The sequence below is a fragment of the Protopterus annectens genome, chromosome 3.part0 (assembly GCF_019279795.1).
Source record: "Protopterus annectens isolate FY-2018-M chromosome 3.part0, PAN1.0, whole genome shotgun sequence".
Taxonomy (NCBI): domain Eukaryota; kingdom Metazoa; phylum Chordata; order Ceratodontiformes; family Protopteridae; genus Protopterus; species Protopterus annectens.
The window spans coordinates 1,293,381,069-1,293,402,449 of NC_056731.1; positions in this window are offsets into that span (position 1 = coordinate 1,293,381,069).

The following is a 21,381-nucleotide window of genomic DNA, read 5'->3' on the forward strand; positions in this document are numbered from 1 at the left end:
GAACAGAACCCATACCTATTGAAGTACACAGACTACAGAACTCTGTACTGTATGCAAGTGTCACTGCAAAAGTCTGACTTTTACAAGGTTATAGGTCAAGTTATAGGGGAAGACATCAGCAGGCCATGTTGGATAGAAGTTATTGGGAGGCCTGCATGAAATGGATGTGTAGGCATATGCAAGTGTCAAAATACAGATTGCTATCAACCTGTGTTCCAAATCTCGCAACACTGTGTTTGAGAGTAGAGGGGTGTTATGTATATCATAATTAGCAGGAGTACTTCATTGCCATGGCATTGGAGAAGTAAATGTAGGAAAGGCACTTCTGCTCTTCTGTCTAGACACATCCATACACACATATACCCAGTTGACTGCAGTGAAAACAAAACCCCCACCTACTGAAGTACACAGACTAAAGAACTCAGTACTTTATGCAAGTGCCATGGCACAAGAATGACGTTTGCAAGATTGCAGGGCAGCTTATAGTGGATGGCATCAGCATACCATGTTGGAGAGAATATTTTGGGAGGACTGCATAGGTTAATAGTTTCATAGGTTTGTAGGAGGTTACTAGCCTAATGGCTCTATAGCATTTAGAAACCTAGCTCTGTAAAAGCACAAGCACCATTATTGAGTATAATTAGATGTTCATTGTTAGCAGAGTGATTTTGTCAGCAGCACCAACTGGCCCTGTCCATGAGGAACATAGGTGTCAACCCAGGGATGAATTTACAATTACCCATTTGGTTGTCAAGGTTGCACCATAATAGCTTCATTGAGGAACACTGCTTCAAATGCAGTGAGAGCCTATTACAGAGGAGTGTCAATCACTGGGAGATATATCTGCTTCCCTACCATTCTCTGTTTATTTCACAGGCTAGTTTGATATCCCTGAGGCAAGTTATTCTTGTCCCATTTGATTTGCAGATGTCCAGCATTTCCAGTAAGGCAGGATCTTAGACTGCTCCATAAACCAGGCATAGGTCATCTCTCAACAGCCTATAAGATACAGTGACAGGATTTACAATCTTTCCATGTATATCATGTTTTGGTGACCCTGGATTCTCCTAGTCATGAGCCTCTGCATTTTCTCCAGCAGGTGTCTGGGGGTGGTACAGACAGAAGGGAGCATTATACTCAATTAGTAGTCTGATAAGGGTAGAGTCCAGCAGAGCTATGACCTCCCTGTATGTGATGGCCTTATTTCTGAGGTGCATGATGTAGAATGTGTGTCTCACCACTATGGACACATAGTGATTGAAGTGTAGATTGCTATCAACCTGTGTTCCAAATCTCACAACACTGTGTTTGAGAGTAGAGGGGTGTTATGTATATCATAATTAGCAGGAGTACTTCATTGCCAAAGGGGACAGTATGGTATTGTTTGATTTAAGGTCCTCTCCATGAGTTTGGCACCAATCATGTGTCTTAGTCAGACCCTTCTGTAATATGTTACCAACACCGGGGGATCTATATGATTGTGTCCAGTTAATAGTCATCTGCAAACTTGGTAAACCACAGGCCAGCTACTTTTCCTAAGCTTCAAAGAAATAGTTTCCAAACAGTTGAGGACCCAGCACAGATCCTTGCGGTATTCCACTGTAAAGTGCTCTATTGGTAGAGGTACAGTCCCCAACCTTGACAGTAGTTTGTGTTCTGTCAGTGAGCCATTTGGCCATCCATCAAATAATGTATGGGTTAATTCCCATATGGGATATATTCTCTATAATTCATGAATGGGAGATGGCGTCAAAGGCCTTGGATAGCTCATCATAGGTGGTATGTCTTGTTACCCTCATCCAGGTCTCTGGGGTTTGTATCAAAGAAGTCCAGAAGGTTTAATAATAAGATTTAACCTTGACAAAACCAAAATTGGTTGGGTCAAGTGTGTTGAAGGTCACCTATGTTTCTGTGGCTAAGTTCCATGCTGATTCCATCCCTAGTCTTGCAGATAAGGCTTTTTAGACTTATAGGTCAATCATTCTGGTTCTGCATTTTACCAGATCAATGTGCTTTGCATATCACACAACATTTGATATTAATTTCTGAAGTGTAGGTGACATATGTGTGGAAAAAGTACGGAAACACCAGTGTTGAAGTGCGTAGAGGAGGCAACACATAGCTGTACTGTAAATATGTGACATATTGTTAGATAGGGCCTTCAGTTTGTAATGTTTCCACATGTCATTTTATGTCATAGATAGGACATGGACAGTAAACAACACTAATACATAATAATATTTAGATTTCAATAGCACAGTGAGCAGTGGGTTTGTGTGATGGTTGGCAAAGTGTTTGGACATGCGAGAAATACATTTTTAATAGTATTCATGTTTGCGTGTAGCTAAGCATTGCACAAATGTGAGCCACATTTCTAAAGTCTAAGAATTAGTACTGAGTCTATGAAACACACCTGCTGCTTAACTAACTTAGTGGCAGCAGGTGTAAATGCATTGACACATTTCGTTAGAGCCTAGATGATACTGGGTTGAATGCAGGTGTGTCTCAAACATTTAACTACCTTTAAATGAACATTGATAACGCAATGACATGATTTTTTTACAGTACATGTTTTGCTGTGTGTTGCAAAGTGCGGTGAGGTTAAGTGGAATTGCATGGAGTTAAATGCAACATTTTGCCATGGCTCAGCATTGCTGGGGATTGTTGCATGATGTGCACCTTCATGCAAACATAAGCCCAAAAAGTGAAGAGATCCATTGCTTTTCTGTTACTTATGTGTGTTGTTTGTGATTATATTTTTGACCAGATTAAACTGGTAAAAATGGGGTAGATAACAAAGTGATAAAATGGGGAGCAAGTGGGGAAGAATGAATGGAAAGCAGTATAGAAATGTGCAGGTACGAAATAACCATAGCTATCCATTTCTTTAACAGTGTAGCAGGAGAATGTAGTGGAATCTAAGATATCCAAAAACAAAGTTCAGCAAATGAAAAGATGCCCAATGCTGAGAGTAAGAACACTTTAATTCCAAAAAACAGATAAAAACAAATAAAAATAGGTTTGCTCGCTTCTTCAAACCTTAACAAACAGTATGAGAAAACAGGCCTTTAAATACAAAAAGCTTCCAATTAATTAAAAACAATTAAAATTCTTAGGTGTTGACACTTATCAGTGTACTAAGCCTCTCCTCTTTAGGAGAGGCTTTAAAGTAACAGCACTATTCAAACCAGGTGGCACATATGCTTTACAAGTTCAGTCTCATTGCTCAAATCCCCTTCCCTTAAACTTTCATTTAATTTCTCTAGTACGAAGAACTTAAAGCTGTGACTCATACCAGCTTCAGATACATGTTTCGCTAATGCATTTGTTAGTTTATTATTTCATATATCACTCTGATGCTGCAGAATCCTGCCCTTAAACATATGATCTGTCTTCCCTATACAGTATGAATCACATATATTACACTTAGCCATATAGACCAGATTTTTCGTACAACAGTCTGCATAAAAGGACAGATGCGTAGGTTCCATGCTTAATGGATGCATAATCAAGAGTGTGGACCATATATAACTGCATGCCTTACAGGACCGGCACGCATGAGTGCCCTTATGCTGGGAGGTGAGGTGCCTATATGGTTCAGTGTTCTTATAACAGAGTCGCTGTTTTAAGTTCTTGGTGTTTTTAAAGCAAAACTTAGGAACTGGTTCTATATGTTCACTAATAGAGGGATCAGTCATCAGGATGGACCATTATTTCTTTATGACTTCACACACTTTATTAACCTCTGCTGAATAGGTCAACACATCCTATTTACACCTTTGGTGCTGTTAGCCTCTGTGTGCCACTATACTTAAGGAGCTGTCAGAGAAGAAGGGTTTAATTTTTTCACCAGCTAATGTATTCAGTTCTCTAATTTCCTTATCTATTTCACTGCTCTTATAGCCCCTCTTCGATAGATCTGCCCTTAGCACCCTTAAAGCTTGCTCTAAAGAATTAGCATTAGTATGCAATGTCATGCACCTAAGAACCTGATTTTCAACCATGTTCCTAGTAATGTGGGATGGATGCATACTAGAACAATGTAAGATGATATTTTTCCTGCATGGTTACCTGTACATTTTAGTGGACAAGTTACCTAACATATCTTTGCTCACAGTAATGTCTAAAAATCAATAATGCCAACAGAGTAATGCAGAGAAAAAGACAAATAATTAGTTGAAGTCTCTAACATGTCCACAAAGGCTTGAACTTCATCCATAGTACCATCCCAGACAAAAAAGATGTCATCCACAAATCGCTTATAAAACATAACATGTTTTATATACACGCTGTGCGCATTGCTACCCTTACAACTTGTAGAAAGTATTCTGACTCAAAGAGAAACAGATTATTCTCTAAGATCAGGTCTAGCAGGGCACAGATCAAGCCCTCCACTTAATCTCATGTTTTAATGCGCTTACTTTTTTTTTTTTTTCTTGGAACAGCGATTTTTTTCCCTTGGAAAAAAATCGCTGTTCTGACAGTTCGGTTTTGTAAGCTATTGCTTACATGGGGTCGATTAATCACCGTTCACTTACCTAAGCATTCAGTGATCTAATATAGACCCTGCATATACCCTAAGTAATAATTTCACCTTTCTAATGCCTTTAATTTCACAGAAATAGGTAAAGAGAAGGCATCATTGATCCCTGGCCAATGTATAGCATTAGTTCTCAATTGCCATAAAGCCCCTTGTTTTTGTAATTGTAAAGTCCAGGGTCGCCGCCCCAAATCAACCTCAAATGTGTCAATAACAGTAAACCTAAAGGAATGTCCTACAAATTTATTACAGTGTTTGGCCAATGCATTAGTCTCTTTCTTAAGTCTAATATCGCTAAGATGTTCATAAATCCGACACTTTAACTTTCTTTCAATTTTCCCTATGTAAAAACTGGGACAAACAATGCAAAAGGCACAATACACCACCTTGTCCATCCAACATGAATATTTCTTATTCAATTTAACTGAGACACCATTTATATCAAATGATGACCCCTCTAGAATATATGCACAATAGTTACAAGCACCACATTTTCTCATATGTCCCATTGGAGGTCCCCTAAAATGAGACTCAAAAATATTTTTAAGACACTGACCTTTCCTATATACAATAGTGTTTTTTTTTTTTTTTGCTTACACATTGTCTAATATCAATACATGTAGATGCAATCACCCAATTTTTCTATAAGATATCAAGAATCTGCCTACTAGACCTATTATAAGATGTAATACATGCAGATCAGTCTTTCTAACTTATTTTGCTCAGTTACACCCCCATTTGTGTCTAAATTCACATTTATTGTGTGAGAATTAAACATGTCATTGGGTTGAGAGATCTCCATCAAACCACCAAGGTTTTGGTACAAAATCACTTTAAAGTGACCCCTTTACCTTTTGTTAATAACTTCAAACATCACTTCATTTACAAAGCCAAATGGGTAACCCATATTTAAAAGACAAGTCTTTCAACAATTCACATTCAGTAAGGAATCCATCAAATAAGATAACCATGCATGCAGCCCTTACAAATTGGTCCTTTACTACCGCCTTCTTCTGTTTATAAGGATGAGCACTATTAAAATGTAGGAAACTATTAGAATACATTTCTTTATTGAACATTTCTGATCTAAACATATGTAAAGAGCTGTCCTTCAGTAGCCTTACATTTAAATAGGCAATTTCCCTATTGTCAAAATTATAAGTACATGTTAAACATTGGGTAGAGCTATTAATATAAGACAAACAATTGGTAATTATCTCTTGAGGGCCATCCCAAAAAATAAAAATGTCATCCAAAAATTGGATGTACATTCTGCAGTGGGCATAAAAATCTGAGTTAAATAAACACTTTTTCTCATTGAACCATTAAAATATTAGCATATAAGCCACCACATGGTGACCCCATGGCTACCCCTTCTGTTTGAAAAAAATATTCCTTATCATAAAATATGAAATTATTTTTAAGTACTAATTATAACAATTGTTCATACTGCTTAACAGTTCTCTGAGGTATACCTTTTCCAACCAAATAGTCACAAAACCACTCAAGGCTTGTGTCATGTGGTATGATGGTATGCAAATCTTTAATGTCTCCACATAATCCAGATTGTTAATCTTATTCAAAAAATCCCATGAGTCCCTACACAAACTACTACCACTAAGCAATAAAGGTTTCAATTTAGTATCTAAAAATTTTGATAGTGGATAGGTTATGGATCCTCGACCATCCACAATAGGTCACATAAGAGGTTTATGGAGATTTTTATGTATTTTAGGTAGACCAAAAATACATGGTATTTTAGGATAAGGTACAGATAAATAGTTTAATTCATCAATAGAAATAGTCCCTTCAATGAATAAATCATTAAGTTCTTTCCTTATTTTTCCATAGGGCCCATTTAATTTATTCAGCGAAATGTTTTTATAAGCATCACTAGCCAACACCTCCCTCATTCTTAAATTGTAATTGCTTGTATTCATCATAACAGCCCCACCTCCTTTGACAGGTTTAATAATTTTAACATCACCATTCATTTTCAACATAGACAAACTCTCATCTTCACCCTTACTTAAATTAGAAATATAACCGTCCCTATTTAAGTTTCTAATATAAGCCTCACACAATTTTTCAAATGTTTGTAAGGAAAAGTGAACAGGGGGATTATAGGTGCTCAAAATATGCAAAGGGTTACTCATGTATTCTACAGATTTAAACAGCACATTGAGGTTCAACTTCCTAACAAATTGCTTCAAATCAACTAAAGTGTTGGCTAAATCACAACTTTTGCAGGCATGAAAGTCATGCCTCTAGACAACAAATTGCACACAGTCTCATTCATTTGTAAAGAAGAAAAGTTAAACACATTAAAGTCACCATTAGTATTTTTCAACACAACACATGGGTCATGAACAATTTCTTCCATTATCTCCAACCCTGATATCCTCCTCTCTGATTCCCTCTCTGGTAGGGAAGGTTAACTTGATGGGGTGGGTGTTTTACTATTTAAATGAAACTTCCTGGCAATGTGTTTTATCTTGATAAAGTCTCTGAATGGTCAGAAACTAAAGTGCTCAGTTGTACTGGGTTGACAGTTTTTATTTTTCAGCTATTCTGTGTGAATAAAAATAATAACTTATAAGACTCTCTACTGGGTTGTGTCCTGGATCCTGTGCTCATTTGAGTCCTACACTTACATCTGTTGCCACAAGTTCATTGCTATAAACTGCACTGTCACAAAAGTATGAAACAATGTTGCACACCCTGTACTAGAACCTAGGACCATCTTTGCTCCAGCCCTATACTTACACCTGCTGCCACAAGACTAATTACATGACATTCCCTAATTTACTAATTATTCTTAAGGTATCTGTGTTAACCACCTCTCAATGCCATTTAGCAGGTTTGTGCAGTTCTCAACAGAATTAATTGAATGTATCCAGTTTTTATTTTTGGCTATATGGGTCCTGTTTGTAGTGTTCTGCTTGCTTCACTTGGCACACTACCGTACTTTGCACACACACTGGCCCCAGAAAAGAAAGGAAAAAAAAAGAAAAAAGAGACAATTAGTAGAAATGAGCCTAATCAATCTATGGCATACACACTAGAAGATGTTTGTTCACATGAGATACGTCTACACAGATATGGATTTGAACTCTCACTCCAAAAAACATTCAGAACACAGGAAGGGTGACTTATCGCTCTTTACCACAGAAACAGCTTTGCATCAAGGAACTGAAACCATTCTGCATACAACCAACTTCAACATCATCTACAGTAATATGAAACCATACAATTGTTATTTGTACATTAATTAACCTGGAAATGGACTGTATACTTCTGTCCTCCCCTAATGTATTTCCTTATTGCACACTTCATAGCAATGTGTCCCAGTTTAAGACCTCTGATACACTAACACTTAAATAAATTAAGGCTCACACATCTAAGCACTTTTCAGAAAGCTTGACACAGATTTCCAGCTGTGTCCTTTCCCCCAAATGATATGGTAAAATGCTGCTACCAATCAGAATGTGTACATGCCCTTTCAAAGGCGTATACCATTATTAAAATTAGATATCAAAATAAATGCCAGCATATGACCTAAAGCAGCCAGGCTTTTGGAGTGAGCCAGGAATTATCAAAGCAGGCTTAAACACTCTCAAATGAATACACTAATTGACCAACCTCAATGCAAGATAATAAAAAATATTTAATAATGAGCAAATGATTAAAAATGTAAAACAGCAATTTCAGTAACAAATAAAATACAATCACAAGGAAAATGAAATTAATATTGAAAAATAGAAATCCAACATTTAAAAAAGCTCTGACTAATTAGCTGTAATTTCCTATCTAACTGAAGATTACTGTTCCTGATCTAACTAAAACATTACAGCAGAGCAAAGGCAGGCTTACAGTTCTTGGTGAGTCATTTGGGTATCCACTGCTCAGTACAATAATACAAGTGTGAACTGTGAACATAACTGTGAACTGAACTCAACAACTGTTTAAACTGTATTCTGCAGGCTCTTTTAGAAGCTATGTTAACTGTCTTAAATGTTCCAGTTCTTATTTTCATTTCACTCTTTGAAAATTACCAAACAGCTGTTCTTTTGAGTTCCGTCTTGTCTTTCAGTCTCTGAAAGTAAACACAGAGCATCTGAACACAATCTGATGACATCATCTGTAGATCAGCTGACTCTGAGACAGTCTGCATTTAGAATCTCCTGCCCAACCATTAGTTAGAAATGTAAAGGAACACTTTCCAACTCTTCAAATATACTGTACAAAGTATTAATCAACATGTAAGAACTTATTTACAATATCATAGCTAAATCAAACTAAACGAACAGAAACCTTCCAGTTGCTCTCCGGCCGATGTAGTAATCAGCAAACTGTCAAAAACACTCGAATGACAGCAATAGTATTCCACACTTTATTAATTTCTTTAAGCTTAAAATTAAACAGCTTTTCATCGGTTGATCAAAAAACAACTTCCTCAGAATGGAAAACATGTCAGTGGCATTCAAACACCTTACTTATAATTTTCCTGACATGATTTCTGTGACAAGAAAAGCATTAACAACATTCAAAAAATCATCAGTTAAATTCAAAGAAACATCCTAAACAGCTAAAATATGAATTATAAATTATAAAAACTATATGTAAACAACATTTAAAACAATCAGCGTGCCAAAACGTTTAAAAATATTAAATCTGTAATATATGAACATATAAAACCCTGTAATGTCCGACAGCTGAATGCTGTCCTAAAAAGCTTTCTAAATCACTGTTCAATGGTGGAATTATTCTGAATACAGTAAAGATAAAATGCAAAGAAAAAGATAATAAATAAAAATGCAAAATAAGGAACAAAATACTTGATATAAAACAAGTTTCCCAGTCATTCTAATATCTCCGATGAATACCTAAATGTTATTCTCCAAATAACTACATCACTGTACAAGGTAACTATACAACAAAACTAGCAAGCAGATAATATTGCCCAACAAAACAGAGCGCTAATATATGTGCTCACCTTATAGCCCACAAAACGTGGCATACAAGGTTAGCCGAAGGGCATACATGTAACCTATAAATATAAATACAATCCGAAATTCAATTCTTGATTTATTACTTTACTGTCATCATATGGTATTGAATCTAACTATAACCATAGCACTACACTGAACATGTGAACATATAAAACCGCTTAAAAAATAATGAAAACAGTGAAAATGAAACATTGGCCATTTATATAGCCCACCCATCCTTTAAAGATGACTCCACATAAAGTAGGGAAAATTCAGAGGTCATCTCTTATGACTTGACTTATGAATAAACATAGGAACAAATACCTGTCATTATGAATACCTAAATTTCATCTTTCCAAACTCTTTAATTTGAGTAAACATGTTATAGACAACATTCCATTTAGAACGGGGTGGTGATGCAGCTATAGTACTATAACTGGGCTCAAATTTTCTATAGTACCCCACTGTCCCTAGAAATGGTCTCACTTGCTTTTTAGTAACAAGACCTGACCCTGCAATGAATAGATAAGAGATAATAAATAAATAGATAATAAATAAATAGATAATAGACAATAAATAGAACATGCTGGAGGGATAGATTCCTGTCACAGCGACTCCCCATGCTTTGGAACAAAATTCCAAACTACATTAGGCAGAGCCCCTCACTAACACTCTTCAAGAGAAACCTTGACAAGTGGATGGGTAACAGAAAATACACCCCTGAGATCACTTCATTGGCTCTGCTTGACAGAGTATCAGTTAATTAATCAATGGGGCATCGAAAGCTGACACACTCTGGCTAGGCTTATAAATGCCCTTGGGCAAATAGCCTAGTACCTACCTATGAACCTATGCCTGAATAGCTTCCAATTTGACAGGTTCTGGCATAATCTTACCACTCTCAATTCTGTGTCCTAAGTAAGTGATTTCTGCCATACCCATCTGATACTTACTTGGTTTAATGCTTAACCATGACCTTTTAAACTGGTCAGCAAATGCCCATAGCATAGTCTTTATCTTAGAGTTTAACATCTCCACAAGACCATTAGCCTGAGGATGATAGGGGGATGATCTTTAGCATTTTCACCCCACAATGCTTCTACAGACAAGTGACCAGGTCTGACATGAAGTTGTCACCTCGATCAGTAGCTCCCTTGGAAAACCTACCCTGCTAAAAATTTCTTGCAAAGCATTTGCCACCTTCTCTGACTCAATAGATGACAGAGATACCACTTCAGGGTATCTGGTAACATAGTCAACTACCACCAGGATATATTTCTTCTCTGTAGAAATTGGAGTACAGAGGAGTCCCACAATATCCATGGCCACCCTCTGAAATGGCTCTTCAGTAACAGTCAAAGGCATAAATGGAGCCTTGACCTTGTCCACTACCTTTCCAACTTTTTGGCACTGTTCATAAGTCCTACAATATCGTAGCACATCCTCTCCAATTCGAGGCCTATAAAAGTTATGCATAATATGTCTTTTAATATGTTTTGTACCCATATGACCTGAAAAAGGGATGTCATGTGCTATGGCTAAAAGTGGCAAATGGTAAGCTCTAGGCACTACCAGCTGCTGCATTACCTCACCTTTTAGCCCACCTTCAGGAGTTCACTGTCTATACAACAAACCTTTGTTCCAGTATACAGAATCCCCTCTTCCTTGAGCCTAAGGTGCCTCCTTAGCCACCTCCGTTAAGCTTTGTAATCTAGGTTCCATAAGTTGAAGTTGTCTCAACTCTACCTTTGTTACCCTCTCCAGCTCCCCTTCCACAGGAAACCTAATAACTGCCAACAGCTGTGGTTCACTGTCAGTCTGAGTACTACCACTCATGTCTGTCCTTGCAGCCACCATGTCCAAGGGAATATAAGTACCTACCAGCAGCTGTGGCCCACTTTCAGACTTACTCCTACAGGATAGCTCCATGTCTGAAACAGTCACCAAACCAGTCCTAGCTTCAGGTATGAGATCTGTCTGGGTCATCCCCAAGCTACCGGACCTATACGCCTATCTCCAAGCCTGACTGTGTGTCACTGCATCCACACAAGGTACTGCATCATCAAAGTCATTCCCTATCAGGACATCTACAGGAATATCCTCAAACAAACCTACCTGCTTTCTTCTTCTTCCACCCTCCAAGTCAAGATGAACCCTAGCCAAAGGTATTTGGAATGCAATCCCTCCCAAAGCTCTGACTGGAGTGGACTGTCCAAGCAAGTACTGCTCTTCTCTAACCACTGCAGACCTCACAATAGTTATATCAAAAGCTGTGTCTCACTTAGCAGTAACCTGTTCACTATCTATTAGGATAGGATATAACATTTGGTGATAGTTTGGTGCTTCTGTTGTTTCCAAACAACATACTACTAGAAGTTTGTCATCCCCACGTGCTGGCTCCCTTACCTTTTGTTTCTCACCTTGCCTCTATGGACAATGGGTTGCTATGTGGCCTCTCTGGTTACATTTGAAACATATAATCCCTGACCATGTATTTGGATGAGTAGTTTGCCCTGTTATTGATGTACTCTGTTGGACTGGTTTAGACTGCCCCCCGTGGGTTTCCTTATGTCCATGTGCATCATTGGGTATCCCTTTCTTGTGCATTGGTGCTCTGCTTGCAAAGTAGAGATGCCCTTTTCTCCCCAACTCCTCTGTAGGATTCCCATGTCATCAGGCAAAGTACAAAGGGCTTGTTCCCTTACCAAAAAGTCTGACAGTCCCTCCAAAGTGGTGACCTGACATCCACTCACCATTCTGTGAAAGTAAGTACTTAAATCAGCAATATAATCATGTACACTTTCAACTGCCTTGTGTCTATGTTCACATTTTTTTTTCTATAAGCTCCAGGTGTTAGTTTAAAACAAACAAGCAGAAAGTTTTTAACTTTATCATAATTCAAACAATTTAAATCAAAGAAGTTGACATGGCCAAAACAGCTTTGCCACAGAGTAAGGGAGTCAGGAGCCAAATGCAGAGCTGACTGTCAACATCATACTGTCTACATACCCTCTCATCTATATGAAAAATGCAATCAAAGTCATCCTCATCCCTGTATTGAGGAAAAAGTTTACTGACCTTTACAGCTTCTGGGGTCTGGTTATTCCCTTCCACATTACCTCCACAACCCCTCAAAGGGTAAGAAGTTCCACTTCATGCTGGCCCTGTCTCTCATTTTACTCAGCTTCTAAATGTTTGACCAACAGTTCATATTGACACTGTTTCTCCTTTGCATCCAGTTCATATTTATGCTGCTTCTCCCTTTCTTCAGCCTCCAGTCATTTGGCCTCCAGGCTCAGTCTATCTGCTGATTCCAGTTCAAGATGTTTGGCCTCCAGTTCATATTGATGCTGCTTTTCCTCAGCCTTCAGGCACAGCATCTCTAACTCCGAACAAATTATCAGCTCCTCTGAAGAAAAGGTAGACTGTCCTCTCTCAGGAGGCTGCACATCCCCAGTACCAAACTGGATATCCTCAGAATGGCTGGTCTGAGCTGAAGCTGCAACTAAGGCAAAAATCATTGTGTCCTTAGTCAGGTTGACATGCACCAGTCCTCTGGCTTCACACTTTTTGGCCAACTTGTTCTTTGTCAGCTCACTATAGTCTTCTGCTGAGATCTTTGACAGCTATACCTGACTAACTAACTAAAAAAATAAATAAAACTGTGGTGGACTGAGATTCTGTCTGTTTACCTTGTGGCTGTTGAGAGTGCACACCGTAAAGATAACTTCCCACAGGCTTCCGAAGTCCAATTAAAAATCCTACTAAGCTGCCAAAAACATGTGTTACTATCCCACCAAACTGCCACCAATATGTGACATCTGGTCAATATCCCACCAAACTGTTACATAGATAGATAGATAGATAGACTGACAGGTGAAATAACCTAATATACACCAAATGAGGGCACGTCAGTGAAAGATGGTTGTAGCGGGAACACCAATCACATATCTATACGGTACAGTAAAAATGTGCATTATGTGACTGTCACACAAGTTGACATAACAATGAGGAGGATGTCTGTGTGAAATGAGCATCCTTACATGAATAATGCAGAGGACATTCTATCAGGGATCTGACATACAATTAGCATAGGGTACATATTGTTAAGCGGTGCAAACTAATTTGCCTGAATATGACTGTAATCTCAGCAGAGGTGCAATCATTGAGTCCACCAATGATGATAACTTACTAGAGGAGGAGCTAACACAGACAAATGACTGGTGACAAAACCGCACGATCTACAAATAAATGTAAAAATGTGTCTTTATATTGTCTTTCTGAAAAGTGGAATTCTATGCTAATTACAACATTGACAACAGTCCTGCCATGCTGAAACCCAGTGATGGAAGCACTGGAAACACATAATGTCCACACACGTATTGAAAGCCTATGTTGTGCACATCATAAGTCAGGACAACATATTCAGATCTTAGGATGACAGCACTGTAGTCAAACCTCATCAGAACACTAATAGAGTATAATGCTCTGTTATGCATGTACCTCAACAGACACATGCAGCAGCTGGAGAGACCACAGGGTGTTCTCATAAAGATAACACAGGGCTTACAAACCATGCCATGATGTCTGTGGTTAGACTGAAAGCAATGTCACTGTAATCTGGATTGTATAGGATGAGGTGACTCTGCCCTGGTGGGAGTAGTACATATCCACAAGTCAGATATAGCTGCTGACATTAGTAGTATCTGTTGAGGAGAATATGGTAATGGCAGTGTCCCACATACTGGTGTAAAAGGCTCTTTGCAATGTCAGGCAAGAGCACAAACACAAACACACACAAAACCAGTTGACTATAGTGAGAATAGAACCCCTACCTATCAATGTACACAGAATCAAACCTCTGCATTTAAGGCAAGTACCACAGGTCAAGTTTGGCTAGGAGTCTCTCAAACAGCACTTTATAGCGGATCACATCACCAGTGTCTGTTGAGGAGAATTTGGCAATAACAGTGTCCTACATGTTGATATAAAAGGCTCACTGCAATGTCAAGTAAGAATACAAAGACACACACACACACACACACACACACACACACACACACACACACACACACACACACACACACACACACACAGTTGACTGCAGTGAAAACAGAACCCCTACCTATTGAAGTGCACAGAGTACAGAACTCTGTACTGTATGCAAGCGCCATGGCATAGGTCTGATTTTTTATAAGACTACAGGTTAACTTATAGTGGATGACATCAGCAGGCCATGTTGGATATATGTTGGGAAGCCTGCATGAAATGGATTTGTAGGCATGTGCAAGTATCAAAAAGCCATCAATCTATGGCATTGGAGCAGTAACTGTAGAAGACACATTTCTGCTTTTCTGTCTAGACACACACACCCAGTTGACTGCAGTAAGAACAGAACCCCTACCTATTGAAGTACACAGACTACAGAACTCTGTACTGTATGCAAGTGCCACTGCAAAAGTCTGACTTTTACGAGGCTATAGGTCAAGTTATAGGGGATGACATCAGCAGGCCATGTTGGATAGAAGATATTGGGAGGTCTGCATGAAGTGAATGTGTAGGCATATGCAAGTGTCAAAATACCATCAATCCATGCCATTGGAGCAGTAAATATAGGAAAGGCACTTCAGCTCTTCTGTCTAGACACATCCATACACACAAATACCCAGTTGGCTGCAGTGAAAACAAAACCCCCACATACTGAAAACACATAATAAAGAACTCAGTACTTTATGCAAGTGCCATGGCACAAGAATGACTTTTGCAAGATTGCAGGGCAGCTTATACTGGATGTCATCAGCATACCATGTTGGAGAGAAGATTTTGGGAGGGCTGCATAGGTTAATAGTTTCATAGGTTTGTAGGAGGTTACTAGCCTAATGGCACTATATCATTTAGAAACCTAGCTCTGTAAAAACACAAGCACCATTATTGAGTATAATTAGATGTTCATTGTTAGCAGAGTGATTTTGTCAGCAGCAACAACTGGCCCTGTCGATGAGGAACATAGGTGTCACCCCAGGGATGAATTTACAGTTACCCATCTAGCTGTCAAGGTTGCACCATAATAGCTTCATTGAGGAACACTGCTTCACATGCAGTGAGAGCCTATTACAGAGGAGTGCCAATCACTGGGAGATATATCTGCTTCCTTAGCATTCTCTGTTTATTTCCCAGGCTAGTTTGATATCCCTGAGGCAAGTTATTCTTGTACTATTTGATTTGCAGATGTCCAGCATTTCCAGTAAGGCAGGATCTTAGACTGCTCCATAGACTTGGCATAGGTCTTCTCTCAACAGCCTGTATGATACTGAGTACAGTGACAGGATTTTCAATCTTTCCATGTATATCATGTTTTGATGACCCTGGATTCTCCTAGTCATGAGCCTCTGCATTTTCTCCAGCAGGTGTCTGTGGGTGGTACAGACAGAAGGGAGCATTATACTCAATTAGTAGTCTGATAAGGGTAGGGTCCAGCAGAGCTATGACCTCCCTGTATGTGATGGCCTTATTTCTGAGGTGCATGATGTAGAATGTGTGTCTCACCACTATGGACACATAGTGATTGAAGTGTAGATTGCTATCAACCTGTGTTCCAAATCTCGCAACACTGTGTTTGAGTGTAGAGGGGTGTTATGTATATCATAATTAGCAGGAGTACTTCATTGCCAAAGCGGACAATATGGTATTGTTTGATTTAAGGTTCATTCCATGAGTTTGGCACCAATCATGTGTCTTAGTCAGACCCTCCTGTAATATGCTACCAACACGGGGGGATCTATATGATTGTGTCCAGTTAATAGTCATCTGCAAACTTGGTAAACCACAGGCCAGCTACCTTTTCCTAAGCTTCAAAGAAATAGTTTCCAAACAGTTGAGGACCCAGCACAGATCCTTGTGGTATTCCACTGTTAAGTGCTCTTTTGGTAGAGGTACAGTCCCCAACTTTGACAGTAGTTTGTGTTCTGTCAGTGAGCCAGTTGGCCATTCATCAAATAATGTATGGGTTAATTCCCATATGGGATATCTTCTCTATGATTCATGAATGGGAGATGGTGTCAAAGGCCTTGGATAACTCATCATAGGTGATATGTCTTGTTACCATCATCCAGATTTCTGGGCTTTGTATCAAAGAGGTCCAGAATGTTTAATAAACAAGATTTAACCTTGACGAAACCAGAATTGGTTGGGTCAAGTGTGTTGAAGGTCACCTATGTTTCTGTGGCTAAGTTCCATGCTGATTCCATCCCTAGTCTTGAAGATAAGGGTTTTTTAGACTTATAGGTCAATCATTCTAGTTCTGCATGTTACCAGATCAATGTGCTTTGCATATAGCCATCCTCTCTCCCATTTCTAAAGTCCTGGAGAAATGTATCCACCTTCAACTCCTTCCCCACCTCTTGGACAACAATCAACTAACCCCCACCCAACACGGATTCAGACCCCATCATAGTACTATGACAGCCCTTCTATCTTTCCTCGAAACTGTTAACAAAGCTAGGGATTCTGGACTCATTGTATCTACCACTCTTCTTGATCTTTCCAAGGCCTTTGATACTATATCCCATAACCTACTTCTTACTAAGCTATCTAATCTAAACCTTTCTCTCACTTCACTCCACTGGTTTAACAGCTATCTCTCCAACAGACAACAAGCAGTCAAATGGAAAAAAAGCCACTTCCTCCTTTCTAAATACCCCTACAGGTGTCCCACAAGGCTCCATCCTGGGCCCCCTTCTCTTCAATATTTTCATTAATGACTTTTACCATGCTATCCCTCAAGCTAATATTATTCAATATGCAGATGATTCCACAATCATCTGCACTGCCTCATCCATACCAACTCTAATAAAGCTTACCCAGGATGCCTTCTCCACCACTGAAAATTGGATGAAAGACAACCATCTAGCCCTTAATGCTACTAAAACCAAACTCATGATATTTACTCCTTCAAAAAATACTAACATCGATCTTAAATCATTCTCCATCTACAGCCATAATAACATTCCCTTGAGCTTGTATCAGAAACCAAACTATTAGGAGTCCAAATCGATGACCAGTTTAAATTCCACTCCCATCTGCTAAAAACATAAAAACACACCAAAACTTGGAATGCTCTACCATCATAATCGCTTTCTCAGCCCAGCTACCAAGATTACACTCTCAACTACATTTCTCTTGCCCTCCCTTCTCTATGGAGCACCCCTTCTTACTAACCTCCAATCTTCCCTCAAAACCAAACTATCCTCTTGTTACAATAAAATTGCCAAATTTGCCACTTCTAACAAATCATCTACACACCACTGTGAACCACTCCACAAACTAAAATGGTTAGAACTACCCAACTACCTCTCATATACCCAACTCACATATGCTCACAAACTGTTTTTCCAGCCATCCCTCTGCCCCTTACTCTCTTCTACCTTTAAAATGCACCACACACAAAGACAGCTAAGATCAAACAATCAAAACCTCATAGAAATACATAGACCCCACCACCCTCCTGGACAAAACCTCCTGTCTTTCTCTCTAGCACGCTCATGGAACTCCCTTCCTCCCTCTATTCGTACCATCACAAGCCTCCCATCCTTCAAAAAATCACTCCACTCTTATCTATCCTCCACATGGCAATGCTCCTGCTCTCACCCTTCATAATCTACTATTTCATCTAGTAACTCTTTCAGCTCTGACTAAACGAACACCAGGCAGCATTACCCTTGGCCTACCTGTATACTACGCTAACTCTCTCTCTCTATATAAATACATATAAAAAAAAAAAAAAAAAAAAATTTGTTTTTATAAATTTGGTGTAACTCTTATTGCCTTGTTTCAGCTGTTCTCTGCATGTGTTATTACGTAAATTGTACTATGTTTTACCCCATCAAATGTATATGTATTTCCTCTGTACTTGGTACTTTTCTCATGTTGAACCCCATGTTATATCTATGTATATCCTCATTCTCTGTTAAATATGTATGTGGAGCTTTTCTCCACAGGACTCCATTGAAAACGGGTTCTTGAGCCCAATGGACTATCCTGGTTAAACAAATGCAAATAAATAAATAAATAAATATCACACAACATTTGATATTAATTTCTGAAGTGTAGGTGATATATGTGTGGAAAAAGTACTGAAACACCAGGGTTGAAGTGCTTAGGGGAGGCAACACATAGCTGTACTGTAAATATGTGACATATTGTTAGATAGGGCCTTCAATTTGTTATGTTTCCACATGTAATTTTATGTCATAGATAGGACATGGATAGTAAACAGCAGTAATACATAATAATATTTAGATTTCAATAGTACAGTGAGCAGTGGGTTTGTGTGATGGTTGGCAAAGTGTTTGGACATGCGAGAAACACATTTTCAATACTATTCATGTTTGTGTGTAGCTAAGCATTACACAAACGTGAGCCACATTTCTAAAGTCTAGGAATTAGTACTGAGTCTATGAAACACACCTGCTGCTTAACTAACTCAGTGGCAGCAGTTGTAAATGCATTGACACATTTCGTTTGAGCCTAGATGATACTGGGTTAAATATAGGTGTGTCTAATACACTTAATTACCTTTAAATGAACATTGATAATGCAATGACATGAATTTTTTACAGTGCATGTGTTGCTGTGTGTTGCAAAGTGCAGTGAGGTTAAGTGGAATTGCATGGAGTTAAATGCAACATTTTGCCATGGCTCAACATTGCTGGGGATTGTTGCATGATGTGCACCTTCATGCAAACATAAGCCCAAAAAGTGAAGAGATCCATTGCTTTTTCTGCTACTTATGTGTGTTGTTTGTGATTATATTTTTGAACAGATTAAACTGGTGAAAATGGGGTAGATAACAAAGTGGAAAATGGGGAGCAAGTGGGGGAAGAACGAAGGGAAAGCAGTATAGGAATGTGCAGTAGAGATGTAGGAAATAACCATAGGTATCCATTTCTTTAACAGTGTAGCAAAAGAATGTAGTGGAATCTAAGATATCCAAAAACAAAGTTCAGCAAACGAAAAGATGCCCAATGCTGAGAGTAAGAACACTTTAATTCCAAAAAACAGATAAAAACAAATAAAAACAGGTAAGTGCTTTCACGATTGCTCGCTTCTTCAAACCTTAACAAACAGTATGAGAAAACAGGCCTTTAAATACAAAAAGCTTCCAATTAATTAAAAACAATTAAAATTGTTAGGTGTTGACACTTATCAGTGTACTAAGCCTCTCTTCTTTAGGAGAGAATTTAAAGCAACAGCACTATTCAAACCAGGTGGCACATATGCTTTAAAGTTGACAATCCATTTTAACTCAGCATGTTCAGTCTCATTGCTCAAATCCCCTTCCCTTAACCTTTCATTTAATTTCTCTAGTAAGAAGAACTTAGAGCTGTGACTCATACCAGCTTCAGATACATGTTTCGCTAATGCATTTGTTAGTTTATTATTTCATATATCACTCTGATGCTGCAGAATCCTGTCCTTAAACATACGATCTGTCTTCCCTATACAGTATGAATCACATACGTTACACTTAGCCATATAGACCAGATTTTTCGTACAACAGTCTGCATAAAATGGCAGATGCATAGGTTCCATTGCTTAATGGATGCATAATCAAGAGTGTGGACCTTATATAACTGCATGCCTTATAGTACAGGAATGCATGAGTGCCCTTATGCTGGGAGGTGAGGTGCCTATATGGTTCAGTGTTCTTATAACAGAGTCACTATTTTAAGTTCTTGGTGTTTTTAAAGCAAAACTTAGGAACTGGTTCTATATGTTCACTAATAGAGGAATCAGTCATCAGGATGGACCATTATTTCTTTATGACCTCACACACTTTATTAACCTTTGCTGAATAGGTCAAACACATCCTATTTACACCTTTGGTGCTGTTAGCCTCTGTGTGCCTCACTATACTTGAGGAGCTGTCAGAGAAGAAGGGTTTAATTTTTTCACCAGCCAATGTATTCAGTTCAATAATTTCCTTATCTAGCTCACTGCTCTTATAGCCCCTCTTCGATAGATCTGCCCTTAGCACCCCTAAAACTTGCTCTAAACAGTTAGCATTAGTATGTAATGTCATGCACCTAAGAACCTGATTTTCAACCATGTTCCTAGTAATGTGGGATGGATACATACTAGAACAATGTAAGATGTTATTTTTCCTGCATGGTTTCCTGTACATTTTAGTGGACATGTTACCTAACATATCTTTGCTCACAGTAATGTCTAAAAAATCAATAATGTCAACAGAGTAATGCAGAGAAAAAGACAAATAATTAGTTGAAGTCTCTAACATGTCCACAAAGGCTTGAATTTCATCCATAGTACCATCCCAGACAAAAAATATGTCATCCACAAATCGTTTATAAAACATAACATGTTTTATATACACGCTGTGCCCATTGCTACCCCTACAACTTGTAGAAAGTATTCTGACTCAAAGAGAAACAGATTATTCTCTAAGATCAGGTCTAGAATGGCACAGATCAAGCCCTCCACTTAATCTCATGTTTTAATGCGCTTACTTTTTTTTTTTTTTTCTTGGAACAGCGATTTTTTTCCCTTGGAAAAAAATCACTGTTCTGACAGTTCAGTTTTGTAAGCTTTTGCTTACATGGAATTGATTAATCACCGTTCACTTACCTAAGCATTCAGTGATCTAATATAGACCCTGCATATACCCTAAGTAATAATTTCATCTTTTTAATGCCTTTAATTTCACAGAAATAGGTTAAAGAGAAGGCATCATTGATTCCTGGCCAATGTATAGCATTAGTTATCAATTGCCATAAAGCCCCTTGTTTTTCTAATTGTAAAGTCCAGGGTCCCCCCCCCCACCAAATCAACCTC